This window comes from Pseudophryne corroboree, chromosome 3 (assembly GCF_028390025.1).
Source record: "Pseudophryne corroboree isolate aPseCor3 chromosome 3, aPseCor3.hap2, whole genome shotgun sequence".
NCBI classification, from domain to species: domain Eukaryota; kingdom Metazoa; phylum Chordata; class Amphibia; order Anura; family Myobatrachidae; genus Pseudophryne; species Pseudophryne corroboree.
The window spans coordinates 400,285,542-400,290,388 of NC_086446.1; the positions used below are offsets into that span (position 1 = coordinate 400,285,542).

Consider the following 4,847-nt stretch of genomic DNA (forward strand, 5'->3'; position numbering starts at 1 on the left):
CCCGCCTCCTCCGCTACCTCTCTCTCTCTCTCTGCCTGCTCCCATTCTGCTCACCTCCTAAATCTCTCCCACTCATCAGGCACTGTCCTCTCTTCCTTCAAACATGCACTTGTCTCCCCTATTCTTAAAAAACCTACTCTTGATCCACACTCTCTCCAACTATCGACCCATCTCTCTACTTCCTTTTGCCTCCAAACTCCTTGAGCGTACTATCTATAACCGCCTGGCAGCCTTTCTTTCCTCCCACTCACTTCTTGACCCATTCCAGTCTGGCTTCCATCCTCTCCACTGCACTGAAACTGCCCTCACAAAAGTCTGCAATGACCTCCTATCTGCTAAATCCAAGGGTCACTACTCTTTGCTTATTCTTCTAGACCTCTCTGCTGCTTTTGACACTGTGATCCACCCTTTTTTTCTGCAAATCCTTCACTCCCTTGGTCTGCATGACACTGCCCTCTCCTTGCTGTCCTTCTACCTCTCTGACCATTCCTTCTCTGACTCCTCTCATGGCTCTACCTCCCCCCCCCCCCCACTTCCACTAACTGTAGGTGTTCCCCAAGACTCTGTTCTTGGTCCTCTCCTTTTCTCTCTCTCTCTATACATCCTCCTTAGGAGATCTCATTAGCTCTTTTGATTTACAATATCATCTCTATGCTGATGATACTCAAATCTACCTTTCCTCCCCTGACCTCTCTCCTGCTTTCCTCACTCGTGTATCCAGCTGTCTCTACTATCTCTTCCTAGATGTCCCAGTACTTTCTTAAACTTGTCTAAGACTGAGTTGATCATCTTCCCACCCTCCTGCACAACCTCACCTCCCACAATTTCACTATCTATAGATGGCACTACTATCTCCTCTAGCCCCCAAGTGCGCTGTCTTAGAGAAATCCTTGACTCCTCCCTCTCTTTCAAACCACACATTCAGCACCTATCACAAACCTGTCATTTTCATCTCAAAAATATTTCCAGGATCAGACCCTTTCTCACCCAGGATGCCACTAAGACCCTTGTCCACTCACTGGTCATCTCCAAACTGGACTAATGTAATCTCCTCCTGACTGGCATCCCTAACACATACTACTCTCCAATCGATCCGCAGTGCTGCTGCCCGGATCATCTTCCTCACCAAATCCACTACATCCACCTTGCCTCTCTTACTAGCCCTTCACCGGCTCCCCTTCCCATTCAGAATCCATTTCAAGCTTCTCACACTCACTTACAAAGCCCTCACTCACTCCTCTCCCAGTTACATCTATGACCTTGTGTGTATAGGGTGCGCTAACAGCGCCAAAAATGCAGTAGACAGTAATTTTTCACAGTACGTCGATTACGAGTATACCCCAGTAGAATACCTAGTCCCTATATGCCACTCCCCTTTCTTTATGGGGCGTCTGCTAGATCTTAAGTAAAACCTGCACTTGTACGTGTGCAGGATGGGTAAAAATTGGAAAAAGCAAATTAGATCAGAGCGACCATAGGTGGTAAAATACTTTAAGAGACTAAGAAAAATTCTTATAAAACAATGAGGGGTTTATTTACAACGAACGTTTGAGACAATTGAACATAAAAAATATAAAAACATAGAAAAAGAGGGCAACATGCATAAAATGCTGGTTTTTTAAAAAAAAACGGTTGCAAAATTTTTTTAAAAAAAACTTTCCATAGGACATATAAAAGACAGCAATAAAAAATAGTGCTAAAAATACATGTATTTAGAAAATGAGAAGCTCTAGAGACAATTATATGTCTAAAGTTATGTATAGAGATATAAATAGATAAAAAGTTCTGTATAAAGAAAAAGCAGCTTAACTGAGGATTTCAATAGTAGCAGGAATCACCCAACGCGTTTCGTCTGGTCTGACTTCATCAAGGGGTAATGAGCCAAGTGGGACACATCATCTATATATACCATATGGATGTGGAAGTGGTTAGTGACATCACTTCCTGTGATTAATTGATGTTTAGAAAACAGGATTCAAAATTACATATTGATTATGACTAATGGTGAGGGAGGCATTAGATGTATTAAAGCGCATGGTTTGCGCTTGTAAAATATGTAGGGAGTCTTTAAAAAACTTTAAAGTCTGTTAGGATCGTTATTTCCGGTAAAAGACGCTAATCGCGTCATTTCCGCCCCACTTCCGGTGTCCGCGGCTTCCTTCTGCGCATGCGCCGGCTGATATACAGGAAAGTGCGGCGGCCATCTTTTTAGAGTCCATACGGCGGGACAGTTGTTTGTACTGGAAGCGGGTGCCGGCGGCCATCTTTTTATAGAAAGTATTCATTCAGTTAGATGGGTGAAACATGTTCCCATTGTCTCCACACCGGAAAACCGCACATGTAAATAAAGCATAAGAGCGGAATCAGTGCTTATATACAGTTCAGTAGTTATGTGTATTCCATACTGTATATACAAGATCTTCAGAGTACTATGTACTAAATATGTTATACTGTGTGTGGTTCATATCCTGGATCTGATAGATATATTCACACAGTGCAAATCATATGAGAATGACACCCCTATAGAATTGTACATCTAAGAGGCAACAAGGGATTTGATTTGAGATATAGTGGTTAAACATAGAATTAATATATTGGGGAGTGGGTGTGGCAATCAATATCATGTTTGTACTAATTATACATAGGTGGATAACATCATATATAAAGGAGTGATTTTAATTGGTCAGAATATAGAAATGTAAATAGCACGCCCCTGATCCAGTTATTGTTACAGCACCCAGTCTTCTTGGGAAGTTACCTTACCCAGTACTGGCCGGGCCAACACTGCTTGGCTTCCAAGATCAGATGGATTTGGGCATATCCAGTGTGGTATCACTGTAATATAGGATCTGGGCGATGGAAGAGAGGGTCCAGAGGTTGGGGAGACACCGCCCCACATAACAATATGCACCTAGCTAGGAGCAAGTAAATAAGTGATGGCAAGAAGAAAGTATTGGGAATGGCAGGCTTACATTCATAAAAAAGGAGCTATTTCGTAGCCTTCATTCAGTCCGTCTGGATGAAGAGATTTAATTTTGTGTATCCAGAACATCTCTCTCCTTGATAGAAGATTGGAGAGGTCCCCTCCTCTTTCTCCAAGTGTCACTAGTTCTAGACCCTTGAACGTGAGTTCCTCTGGATTGGAGCCATGGTATTGTAAGAAATGTCTGGAAACGGCATGTGTTTAGACTCTGTTCTTAATATTTCTTACATGCTCCTGTATACAGATTTTCAGTGGCCTCTTGGTCTTGCCGATATACTTCATCTTGCAGGGACATTCCAGGAGATATATTACTGAGGATGTATTGCAGTTGATAAAATGCTTAATCTTGTACTCCTTGGTTTCACCTGTGTTCTTGAATGTCTTTCTATTTGGATTCACGTACTTGCAGATGTTGCAATGACCACATTTGAAGCATCCCACACATTTCGGTAGTGTACCCTTGGGAGTTTCATGGGTCCTTAGCATACTTGGCGCAAGGAGGTCCTTTAGATTCTGAGATTTCTTGAACACCACATGAGGCTCGGTTGGTAAGTAGTCTTTAAGGATGGGGTCCATTAGCAGTATATTCCAGTGTGATTTGAGTGTTTGTTTAATCAGGTTGTCATGTTTACTGTAAGTGGTAATGAATCTTACGGTATCTTTATTGTTCTCCTTGGGTTTGTATTCCAGAAGTTTATTTCTCTCCAGAGTTTTTGCTTTAGTGTTGGCTGCTGCTACAATGTGTTCAGGGTATCCCTTTTCTTTGAACCTCTCCGTGTAGACAGACAGTTGGGCATCACGATCCTCCACATCTATGACCTTATCTTCATTTACACTCCCACCCATCCTCTTCACTCTGCTAATGCATGCCGCCTCTCCTGCCTTCTGATTACCTCCTCCCACTCCTACCTCCAAGATTTTGCATGTGCTGCTCCCTTTTTCTCTACAAAACTTCAAGCGGACTCTCAAGACACACTTATTCACCAAACCCAGCTGTCTCTCATCCTAAGCCTTCTGTGGCCCACGCTCACTTTCTACCCCATCTGTGTCACCCCTGTCTGTGTGCCCCTCCCCTTTAGAATGTAAGCTCTCACGGGCAGGGTCCTCTTTCCTCATGTGCTTTTACGTCTCTTACTTAACTTATCTTCTTTTTAATACTCCCTTTGATGGCACCAAATCCTTCGGTTTTCTGCCACCCTGATACTTATTTCAGTGCCATTTACTGATGCAGCTATGTTTATATACCCTGTACTTGTCCTATATTGTAATCAACTGTAAGTCAAAACTTCATGTTTTGCTTATTTGTTTACTCTGTAATTGGGCGCTGCGGATCACATTGTGACGCCATATAAATAAAGGATAATAATAATAATAATACCCGTATGGATACAAGCCATTAAAGCACCAGCATTGCAAAAAAATCTTGTGAGTGCCGCCTCCATTTCCATTCTTTCTGTACACGGGTTGCAACACCCCGAGGAAGGCACCGGAGCCAGAGGTGTAGCTAGGTGCCATAGTGCCTGGAGTAAGAGTATGTTGAGGCACCCCCTTCCCTGTACTGAATGTGGTGGCATGTTACATTTTAAAAGTAACAATATTTAAAAATCCTAAATTGGTGACAGGGCCGGTTCTAGACTTTGTGGAGCTCAGGGCAAAAGTTTCCTTTAGTACGTGCCGAAGGCTTGCAACAACAATATAGGGGCATAGCAGTACGGATGGTGTAATGGTTAGCATTACTGCCTCACAGTACTGAGGTCATGGGTTCGATTCCCACCATCGCTATAACTGTGTGGCATTTGTTTATTCTCCTGTGCTTGCGTGGGTTTCCTCCGGGTACTCTGGTTTCCTCCGACAAAAATATACT

General features: G+C 43.0%; 1 pseudogene; it reads right to left on the reverse strand.

The window, feature by feature from the left end:
* Window positions 1–2,725: 2,725 nt before the first annotated feature.
* Window positions 2,726–2,843, reverse strand: LOC134898374 (5S ribosomal RNA; annotated as a pseudogene).
* Window positions 2,844–4,847: the final 2,004 nt, after the last annotated feature.